The sequence below is a fragment of the Ursus maritimus genome, unplaced genomic scaffold (assembly GCF_017311325.1).
Source record: "Ursus maritimus isolate PB19 unplaced genomic scaffold, ASM1731132v1 scaffold_20, whole genome shotgun sequence".
NCBI classification, from domain to species: Eukaryota; Metazoa; Chordata; class Mammalia; order Carnivora; family Ursidae; genus Ursus; species Ursus maritimus.
Window position 1 is genome coordinate 52,301,027 of NW_024424453.1, and position 12,078 is coordinate 52,313,104.

General features: G+C 38.4%; 1 pseudogene; it reads left to right on the forward strand.

Annotated features, from left to right (window-relative positions):
• The first annotated feature begins 10,119 nt into the window (after positions 1-10,119).
• LOC103682225 lies at positions 10,120-11,239 on the forward strand (annotated as a pseudogene).
• Positions 11,240-12,078: the final 839 nt, after the last annotated feature.

The following is a 12,078-nucleotide window of genomic DNA, read 5'->3' on the forward strand; positions in this document are numbered from 1 at the left end:
ATTTTCTCTGGTGTAAGTATGGTCACTTCTGCTCTCTTGGTTACCATTTGCATAGGAAACCTTTTCTCATCTTTTCATTTCAGCCTATGTGTCTTTACATCTAATGTGAGTCTCTTGAAGATGGCATATAGTTTCATCTTATTTGTTTATTTACTTTCATTCAGCAATTCCATTTCTTTTGATTGGGTTCCTTAATCCATTTACATTTAAAATAAAGACTGATAGGGCAGGACATATTACTGCCGTATTGTTAATTGTTTTCTGTCTTTCTTGTAGTTATTTTTTCCTCCTTTTTTCTCTTGCTGCCTGCCTTTATGTTTTATTGACTTTTTTTTGGTATTGACATGCTTTGATTTCTTTCTCATTTCCTTTTCTGTATTTTTCTTTAAGTATTTTCTTTGTGATTACCATGGGGCTTATGTAAAACATCTTGTAATTATAACAATTTTAAGCTAGTAACAATTCCAATTGTACACAAAAACTCCATTCTTTTACATCTCTCCACCCCACCTTATGTTATTGATGTCACAAATTGCATCTCTATATATTGTATATCCATTTCTCATAGTCTTAAAGTTATAGTTATTTTTAATACTTTTGTCTTTTAGATTGCATGCCAGAATTGAAAGTGCCTTATGGACCACCATTTCAGTATTATAGTATTCTGTATTTACCTATATATTTATCTTTACCAGTGGGCTTTACTTTTCATATGTTTTCATTTTGGTATTTACTATTTTTTCATTTCAATTTGCAGGACTCCCTTTACCATTGAGGGTAGGTTTGGTGGTGATCAACTCCCTCAGTTTTTATTTATCTGGGAAAGTATTTACTTCTCCTTTGCTTTCAAAGCATAATAAAATAATTTTTTTCAAAGGACAGTTATTTTATACTTTGGTTATAATCCAATATGACTTAATTTTGCTGCTCAAATTGTTCCAGCTTGTGCTATTAGAAGCTCTTTCAGCTGGCTCCTGTGTCCCTTTCACACACGCCCATCATCGTGAGGTTATTTGTTTAAGTACTGCCTTACTTCCTGACACTGCAACATGCTCTGGGCTCATGTTGTATATTTCCTGCTCCAGTCCTTGAATCAGCCACTTCTCCAAGAAGCCCTGGTTCCTTTTGTTGGAGAATGATTTTAGAAACCAAGATCTGAGTGCTGGATGTGCTAGTTGCTACTGGGGTGTCATTGTTAGATCTTCTAAGCTGACAGAGCAAGAAAATATATATGTATATACTAACCCATCTGTATATACATACCCATACATCTTTCTGTATATAACAATCTGTATCTATACTAAGCTAAATAAGTTTATACCGATGTCTCCAACTGTACTCTATTACTACATGGATCATTCTAGCCTCCTTTCTAATCCTAACTGTAAATTCCCACTCCAACAGTGAGAAACCTGGCTCCTACCATCTGCCATCCATATACTTAATTTTTCAGTTGCATATATGTATGCAGTATCAGAATTGTTAACTCATTATTCCTGTAGGAAACTACTTTATCAACCAGAGCACAGTGCCGATGCACAGGTTTTTTTTTTTTTTTTTGCCTTTAGTTTTACATACTCTATTCAGTTCCAAAGACAGATCAACGTCTTTCCTCCCCAACCCCTTTAGCAAAGTTATTTCTTACATTTTTAAATACAGTTAGGTTATTTTACTATATTCTGCTTTCCATTCTAGGATCCTCTTGACCTCCCAAATAATTTTTAAAATTTGCATGGATTAAACTTCACTCTGTACTATAAAGTTCAGTGGATTTTGATGAAGCATAGTCATGTGTCCACCATTACAGTGTCATACAGAATAGTTCCACCACCCTAAAAATTCCCTGTGTTTCACCTATTCATCCCTCCTCACAGTATGATAATACTTATGTGATCTATTTCCCATATATCTATAGCTATGTTCTTTTTTCCAATACCAATAGCATGCATTGAATTTTTCAAAGCATGAATATGAATCTCTTTCTATTTATTTAGATCTTTCATCTCTTTCATTAGAGTTTCATAACTTTTCTGCAATAGGTAGTATATATTTTGTTAGATTTTTACCTACATATTTCATTTTCTTGGGTGTAATGTGATAGTATTACTTATTCAATTTCAAACTCTAATTGTTCATTGTTGGTATACAACATGGGTTTTGATTCCAGCCTATCCCATGCTTTTCCCATTGAATCTTTGGACAGGACCAGGGGGCAAAAGAGCCTATATTTTTAGGAATAATAGTAACATTTGATGTTTTCACTGTTATTGAAGAAAGGGAAAGGCTGACACCTTCCTTCTCTGAATTTTTGGAAGGCAGCCTAACTTTGGACCTTATGTTCAACTTTGTAGAGGATTAGTTCTTTTGTCACCTTATGATCTGGACTGATAGAGATTTCTTCCCCTTAATAACTATGAATGACACAGAACTTTAACTCCACATGGAGGGTAGTAGCTGGCTCATTGCCTATGTCTGGATTCTCTTCTCAGGTCCCAGATTTCGCACACAAAATTCAATCAGCTTGTCTTTCCATTAGAAACGCTACGGAGGCTTATGTGGGCTTATAACACTTAACTTCAGATTCCTTTCTCCAAAAAGAAGCATTGGAATGAAGTCTTGGGTCTCCAGAAACAGAATTCAACACAAGGATTTATGTACAAATGATTTATGAAGGAACTTCTCCCAGGAGAAGGAGGAGAGAGTATGCGAAGCCAAGCAAAGGTGTGGTTTCAGGGGAAGTCCTGCTTCAACTTAATTCTGAGAGGGGTTCTGGGATATAAACCACACAGCAGCATGTGTTTACCCTCAAGGAGGGAGCTAGACTTTTATACCCACCTACCTGTCAGTCACTGGCCATGGGCCATAGAGGGAGGATATAAACTCCCGGGAACCTCTGGCTTTCTTTATGTATATTGTGGCAATACAGCTCTGGTAGCACAAGGTCAGTTCTCTGAAGAGATCCCCAGATGTAAACTGTTAGGAATGAAGAATACAGAGGCTGGGGAGGGGCATGTCTAACCAGTGGGAAGATCCAGGGGATCTGGGTGGAGCACTGCCAGGAACATCCCCTTAGAGTCTTATGTACTGAGAGAGCATGGTGGTTAGGGGCAGCTTTAGCAGGATTTAACATTGTGGCAGTCCTTCCCATTTTCATTTCTCTCTCCTGATGGGAGGTGCTCCCAGCCCCTTTCCTCCCCATACTTAATACAGAAAAGACACTTTTACAACGCTTTGCATTTTCCTCTGGAGAGAGACCATCAGTCCACTGCATCTTTTATTTACAAGGTCATGGGACTTCCCATTTCATTTCTCACTGTGTCAGAGCCCTAGATTGTAGCAGATGAGCATATTCCTGTTTCTATATATATATGTATTTACTAGAAATAGATACAAAATATATTTACAAAAATGTGTTTTTACTGGAAGGTAATTATTTAGTTTTTTGATTATTCATGCAGTTTGATATCATTTTACTTTTAATTATCACATCTCTCAGGGGACTGGGGGGTAAAAAGAGAGAAAGTAATACTCAAATGGGTCTAAAATTCAAATGAGCTTGGTTAATAATGAGCTCCTTATTATTATATGCTGACCCTGTCTACATGGTATTTACATTAATGTGACTCATTTAAATAGGACACATTTCCCTTAAAAGTAGTCATAATTTGCACGGATGCCATTGGTAAGTTTATTATTGATTTTGTATGATGAGAGAAATGCATATCATCGATCAATTCTAGAAGCTAAAATTAGTAGCTGAAGGCAGTGGACATGTGACCTCTTCTGTCTGGGGTGAGGGTAAGGATGAGGTGGGACTTTTAAGCCTTCTTCCATTCCTACCTTCCATCTGCTCTTCCTCCTGCATGTAGACAGGACATTGACAGAGGTGGTGGGCTGACCCTTTCATCCCACACTCCCCCCCTGCCCAATGTAGTTCATGTCAGTGATAGATCTGTGGCTACTGCCTTTGTGCTATTCCAGCTGGCTGGTCCCCACCATTCTGGATGTTTCAGGTGTCCCACAGCAGCTAAAGCAAACACAAATTAACATATGTGTATGTTATCCTGGCACATTTAATGTAAAGAATGATTGTAATCTTAAGGACTTGTCAAGACAATATAGTTTTAGACTTGTTTTGTTTTGTTTTAAGAAATCAGACCTCATGCCGAAACTCTACCAGTAAGCGCTTCTTAAAAGGCAGTTTAAATGAGAATCCATTGAGGAATATTAGGCTTCTACATTCCCTTGAAGATAAGGTTAGTAATGCCACATTATTAAAATCTGTGTGATTTAGGTACCTAATCTAATTAAATTTCTCTGTCTTACATTTCCTACTATATGTACTCATAATGCACAGTTGCAAGCTGATATACACAGAGACAGAATTCACGCAGGACTGAGGGGTTTCCTGAGACACGGGACTTCTGTGCTAAAACCAGGAAATTCCCAGGCAAGCCAGGACTAGTTGGTCAAGCTGGATCACTCAACACATTGACATGCAATGCAAACTGGGCACCAACCTTGACCCTAAGATGCAGGCTTCTGAGTTCATTCTGCCTCTACTGCTTTGGACCATTGGTAACTCCATTCTTCCCACTTCCCTCTGTTCAATCTGCTATCAAACCTTTGTATGAGAGGCTTTCAGGTTTACTCACATCATATTCAAATGTGGAAAGAAAAGCTTGCTTCTTTATTTCTCTTATTACAGATCCAGCTTTTCTCCAGAGCCTCTGCACCTGCTACATACTATGAAATGCCTGGGTCTTCCAGATCTAACTGGTGGGCTTCCTTTCTCTTTTGTTGGGTGTGGGCTACCCTCCGTCATGTCTTCCTCTTTGCTGATACAACATTTGCCCTGCTTTCTGTTCAGGCATATTCGATTTCGTGCAGGCAGAGAAATTGTCTTACTGGTAAGAGGACATGAATTGGGAAATATTTACGAAAGTTTAACTTGTTATATTCATTCAATGTATATGATGTATTGATTCTATTCATTCAATGTACTATGATAAAGTTTTGCTCTTGAACAGAATTCAAAGATGAATATAACAAATGTGGTATAAAGACATACATCTCTGCTGGTATTTTATAACTAGAAAGCTGCAGTGGAAGGAAGTTAAGACCAATGAAGATTGGAATGAAGGTTTTGGAGGATTCTTCAGTCTCACTGATAAATTTCCTCTTTCCCGCCTCTTAGGCAGGCACAGTTGGGGTAGCCTGCCTTGTGAGCCAGCAAGCTCCCTATTGTTAGGATATTTCAGGATCAGGGGAACTGCTATAAGGCTCCATTTTGCACTGCTATTGTGAAAGCATCTTGACCTTAGCACTGTATCTTTATTACTGATACAGAACCTTCATCTCTCATTATCTATAAACTGGTAACAGACGAGTGGTTTTAAATTCTCTTCTGATGGAATGAATGTATAAAGTTTCATATTTCCTAGAGAATAATTTCACAAAGCCATTTCTATAAGAGGCACGTTTTTACAGTTAGTTGAATTTACTATCCCAGTAATGACAGTTAAAGATATTTTTCAGGAGATATTCACCCTTATCCCTGTTATTTACTGCCCGACTGCTAAAACTGTAGATTTACATCTGGTATCATTTTTTCCCCTGGTTTTTACATGTTTAACTTTTTGTTTTGGTAACAGCACCTTTAGAGGAGATGGTGTATGAATTTTGGATATAAGCATGCCAATGGTGAATACTTCTAGTGACCCCTGTGTTTCAAATGCAAATATGAGATACAGAAAAAACCTGTTCCTTTGTCTTTGCCTCTAGAAGCATTTACTACTCCTTTTTGAAGCTTTTTTTCTCCCCTAGAAAGTTCAAGATTTGTAACTGCAAGAATCAGAAGGGATGATTGTTAATTACACATACCTTTTGAGAGCAATCATGTTTTCTCAATAGATAACTCCTTCCCTAAGCCAATTCTAGCACATCCAGGGTATATAAATCCATGTCCCGTCATTGGATTACCAGCAGAAACAAAGTTTCTTGAAATTTTTTTTCCTTGATCTTATTCTCTTTGTGTGAATATACTTATTTTAAATCTAAGACTGGGGTATTGGTTGTCTGCGTAACAAATTGCCACACACCTAGGTTAAAGCAATACCTACTTATTAGCTCACAGGACTAAGGTCAGAAGTCCAGTTAGGCATGGTTGGATTCTCTCCTCCAGGGCTCAAAGTTACCTGGAATCTCTTGGGAAAGAATTGGTCTCCAAGTTTATTCAGATCATTGGTAGAATCCAGTTCATTGTGGTTGTAGGACTAAGATCTTGTTTTCTTGCTGGCTGTTGGCTGTAGCTCACCCTCAGCAACTAAGTTTCTTGTAGGTTCTTTTCACATAGCCTTCTTCATGTTCAAGCCAACAGTGACATGTTGAATACTCCAGATGTTTGAATCACTGACTGCTTTTGCTATCAGCCCAAGAGAACTCTCTGTTTTTAAAGAACTCACGTAATTAAGTGAGGTCCGTCTGGACCATCACCCTTAAAGTTAACTATGTCATATAACATAACCTAATAATGAGAGCAATTTCTCATTTTCATAGGTTCTTCCCACTCACAAAGAGCAAATGTCACTTCAGGGTCATCTTAGAATTCTGCCAAATAGGATTGGTGATAATGATTAATGGTAATGTGGTCATCAGTTTCTTTGCGTATTGAAAAGAAGATCTTTTAGGTCTTGAATCTCATGTTCAGCTATGCAAAATATGATAATAAGAATAAAAATGTTCAATTTTTATATATTAGAAAATCCACAGCATGACTATATTCCATGGAAAAAAGAGAGAAAGAAAGGGAAGATAGAAGGAAAAAAATTGCTGAAGTAATTGTCAAAAAGAAAACCACAGGCCCAAGATGTAGTCGCTTATGCTAGGCCATGTCCCCAAACCAGGGTTTAATACCTAACCTAAGTGCAGTTTCAACCTCCCCCAGAAATGTAGTCTCAATGGGTCAGTCAGGAATTTTCTGATTAGCACCAGTGAGGTAATCTGTCATATGGGCTGTCCATCTCCCAAAGGAAGGAGATGTAATCTGCATGATATGACCCTCTGCCTTCATCCCTAATGGAAGGTGACCTTGACTGGAACAATCCCTTCTTTTCTTTTCCTGATAACTCTTACCCCACCCTCTTGCCTATAAAAACCTTCCACTTCGCGCAACTGCTTTGAGCATCTCTCTACCAGATGGGATGCTGTCCAATTGTTTAATAAAGACAATTAGGTCTTCAAATTTCTCAGTTGAATTTTTGTTCTTTAATAGAATGATAAACTTCAAATGTTATATTTCTCCAAATTATGCAAAATGATGCCTGTCTACTTTGTAGTCTTTGTGCTTGTCTCTTTGAGCTGAGAGACAGGTGACTTGAATTCTAATCTCTGCACCACTTCCTAACTATAGGATTCTGGAAAGTCTCCAGGTTTCATTTGGTTCATGAAGATACATAGTACACTTTCCTAAAGACAAGCAACTTTGAGGGTCTGTCCGACTCTTAAGAAGGAAGCTGGATGTGAATGAGATGTGAAGGATTCACCCAGTTGTGCAGAGTGGAAGCTGTGTGTTTTGAGATATTTAGCAGGTGCATATTGTGCTTCCTTTCAGTCTTACCTCATCTAGGAATCTGACTGGCCCTGTAGCTTCTTGTTGGGCCTCATGTAGTTCCCATGGGTGGCAGGCCACTCTACTTCCTCCTTCCTGGAAAAGTGAGAACTTTGAACCTCATTGGAATTTTTCTTCTTTTTTCAAATCACATTTACGTTGTAGGGAGAACTTAAATGAAAGTCTATTTGCAAAGCCATGAATAACTGATGGGCAGGACTGCAAAGTCCAGTAGAGGAAGAAGACTCTCTTAAAGGTCCATAGGGACATGTAAGGCATCCTGGAATGGAGAGTGGAAAAGGAAGTGAACTTCAACTTTCCCTCCTTTCATCCACTTTTAACTAGCTTGCTCACAGCCTCTAGGGAGCCTCTCTCCTCAGAAGTCTTACTCTCCCCACATTTCTTTTCATGCTCAGAGCTTGAAACCCTCTGCTGTCTCATCCTCCTCACCAGCTGTCAATGATTTCCTTCCCTTCCCTTCCCTTCCCTTCCCTTCCCTTCCCTTCCCTTCCCTTCTAGATAGAACTCTCAAAGGCCAAGGATCCATGAAAATAGGGGAAAGAATAAAAGACAGCCATTTTCTAGTAAAATATTCAGAGTTTTACACTGCCAATCAAGGTTTAGCAAAATTCCTGCATACCATTTTCGTTTACAGAGCCACTGTTTCTTTTCTTAGTGTGATTTAGGTTGTCCCCTTCTATAAATATGCATTGGTACATAGCCCAGTCCTATAACTGAGTTGTTTGGGTTTCTCTTAGAAGAGTATATAAGTTTCTCTGCTCACTGACTGTTTCAATGCCTGGGAAAACATCAGTTTTATTCTTCATATTTGTAGTTTAAATCCTCCTTGCACTTGGGAATACCATTTTTCTCACACATAAGATTTCATTTTTAAAAATTTAAGTCACAATCTGCATGTGCCATTGGGTGATGCCATTAAACTGGTCAATATTAATAAATCTAGGATGTTTATCTCAAAGCTTTTAAAATTGATCATTGAAGAAAATAGGCTCAAAATACTCTGGACTATTGTTGCTTTCCATATAGGGATGGGAATCATAGGGTCCTATATTAATATGTTTATTTGAATTGAAAAACAAAATTGGATTATCTGGATGGAAAAGAACTCTGATTTGATGATTGATTTGATGTTAGGAGTGGCATTATCATCAGATTATATGAAAATAGTTTACCTGCTGCTACAAACTTAGTTATAAAGTAAAAGTATCCCAATGTTCATAGCAGCAATGTCCATAATAGCCAAACTGTGGAAGGAGCCGAGATGCCCTTCAACAGATGAATGGATAAAGAGGATGTGGTTCATATATACAATGGAATATTACTCAGCCATCAAAAAGGATGAATACCTACCATTTGCATTGACATGGATGAAACTGGAGGGGATTATGCTAAGTGAAATAAGTCAAGCAGAGAAAGACAATTATCATATGGTTTCACTCATATGTGGAATACAAGGAATAGCGCAGAGGACCACAGAGGAAGGGAGGGAAAACTGAAGGGGAAGAAATCAGAGAGGGAGACAAACCATGAGAGACTCTGGACTCTGGGAACCAAACCGAGGGTTGCAGAAGAGAGGGGGTAGGGGGATGGGGTAACTGGGTGATGGGTATTAAAAAGGGCATGTGTGGTGATGAACACCGGGTGTTATACGCAACTAATGAATTGTTGAACACTACATCAAAAACTAATGATGTACTATGTGTTGACTAATTGAACATAATAAAAAAATAAGGCTGTTACAATAAATAAATAAATAAAGTAAAAGCATCTCCTCATGAAATATTGCCTTAGCACAGTTGAGTTAAAATTAATTATACTGTATTTCCCCATCCCTTCTTGAGTATATTGTATTAAACAAGGTGATCATAAATGAGAGTATCAGGAATAACCAGATATAATTAACGGTCACTTGACAGGTCCTGATAAAGTCCTTTACATGTACATCCTAGAAACTGAAAAAGTGAATAAACAGAATGACTGTGTAATAAAATACTTTGGAAAAAACATAGATTCCTATTCTTTGCTTTCAGCAAAATTGAAGGAAGACTGAAATTAAGTTGTCAGCATATAGATCATTAAAATTAGTTTTTGATGGTGGATCACCATGTGATTTTTGGTATATAACGAAGAGTTCAAAGAATTGAGTACATTGCTATGAAAATCTCTTTATAGCTATAGTTATTTAAACAAAGTTTCTCAATGCTCTTATCTATAAAAACGAAAATTAGTTAATAAATTAATGCTGAATCTTGCTGTTTTTATGTTTATAATATTTATGCACAGTTATAGGATATATTTTTAAAAATTTCTTATCATTAAGAGATGTGTTTCCCAAAAAAATTATTTATGTTTAATAATTATTTTTCAGAAATTATATTTTTGTGTTTTGATATCTGTTTGCAATAATTATAATGATAATTCAATCAGAAGAAAGTTTTTAAATCTTAAATTACCAATTGGATTTAGACCAAGAGCTGGTACCCAGGAACAGAGCACTTTACTCCTCCCTCAGAATGGATGGAGACCAGGAATTGGACCCTTATGCCCAAGCAAAGCAGGATTTCATCCAGCACTTCTCCCCGATTGTCAAGGTGCTGACTGAGGATGGCATGGGCCACCTGGAGACAGGAGATGGAAATGCCCAGCTTAAGGAGGTCTTGGAGTACAATGCCATCCGAGGCAAGTACCAGTGGGGTTTGACAGTGCGGATAGCTTTTCAGGAGCTGGTGGAGCCAAGCAAGCAAGATGCTGACAGTCTTTGGCAGGCCCTGACTGTGGGCTGGTGTGTGGAACTGCTCCAAGCTTTCTTCTTGGTGTCAGATGACATCATGGATTCATCTCTCACCCTACAGGGGCAGATCTGCTGGTATCAGAAGCCAGGCATAGGTTTGGATGCCATCAATGATGTTTTGTTTCTGGAAGCATGTATCTACCACTTGCTGAATCTCTACTGCCAGGAGCAGCCCTATTACCTGAAACTGATTGAGCTTTTCCTACAGAGTTCCTATAAGACTGAGATCAGATAGACCCTGGACCTCATCACAGCCCCCCAGGGTAATGTGGACTTGGCAGATTCACCAAAAAGAGGTATAAATCTATTGTCAAGTACAAGATAGCTTTCTATTCATTCTATCTTCCTGTGGCTGCTGCCATGTATATGGCAGGCATAAACAGGGAGAAAAGCATGCCAATGCCAAGAAAATCCTGCTGGAGATGGGGGAGTTCTTTAAGATTCAGGATGATTACCTTGATCTCTTTGGGGACCCTAGTGTGACAGATAAGACTGACACAGACATCCAGGACAACAAATGCAGTTGGCTGGTGGTTCAGTGTATTCAGCAGGCCTCTCCAGAACAGCCAAGATCCTTCAGGAGAATTATGGGCAAAAGGAGGCCAAGAAGGTGGCCCCAGGTGAAAGCGCTAGATGAGGAGCAGAACCTGCCAGCTGTGTTCATGCAGTACGAGGTAAACAGCTACAGCCACCTACCTTATGGGCCTTATTGAGCCGTGCCCCTGCCCCCAGCCATGGTCCTGGGGCTAGCACACAGGTCTACAAGAGGAAAAAATGACCTAAAGACTGAGAGGGTGGGAAGGGGAGGTTCTCAATAAATTGTCTAACCTTCAAAAAAAGTGATCAATTGGATTTATGTACTCAATTCTTCACTCATCACCCTTGCAATAAAGGGAGTCCGTTTCCCCACTCCTTTGATGTTGGACTTAACCATGTGATTTCGTTTAAGCAATGGAATATTAGCAAGTGGGATGCAAGTAAAGATTTTAAATGTGTTTGTGTGATTTGTCTCACCTCTTGAACTTATGCCATCCACCTTGATAAGAAAATGCCTCGGTGCAATGTTTTTCAAGTTTCTTTTAGGGTATATGTGAACAAGAAGTTTGAAGCACCACTATAGATATATACAACTGGAAGATATCTTTCAGATCCTTTGATACAAAGACCTTTAAAGACCCTAAAGCCCCAAGTGCAAGCATTGTTATACACAAAAATGTTAGCATCTGATCTGCTTTCTGGGTTTGCTTTGTGATGTCCCACCTAACCTGTAGTTTGATTGCTAAAAAAGAGATGTATATAAAACCCCAGTTATCTAGATCTTTGCCCCATGATTTACGAACAGTAACACAAAGACAACATTCAAAAATGAAATCTGGCAAGAATATAGAGGAATGTCTTAATTCACCTGTGAAAGAAGACATTGAGAATATTCTGTAACTGCAAACTAAGTTCAATCTTAGCAATTTCCCCATTTTAGATATTACATGAAATTAGTTCTATTTAGGAAACTCGCTAAGACTGAAGCTCTGAAAGTGGAAGTTTGTGATCCCTGGGACTCTTGTGTGAGTAAAGACCACAGCCTACTCAATGTCCAGAGAAATATGGCTCCACTTCCTGGAATATTTAACTTAAATACCAAATTAAGCCTGGACCTTTT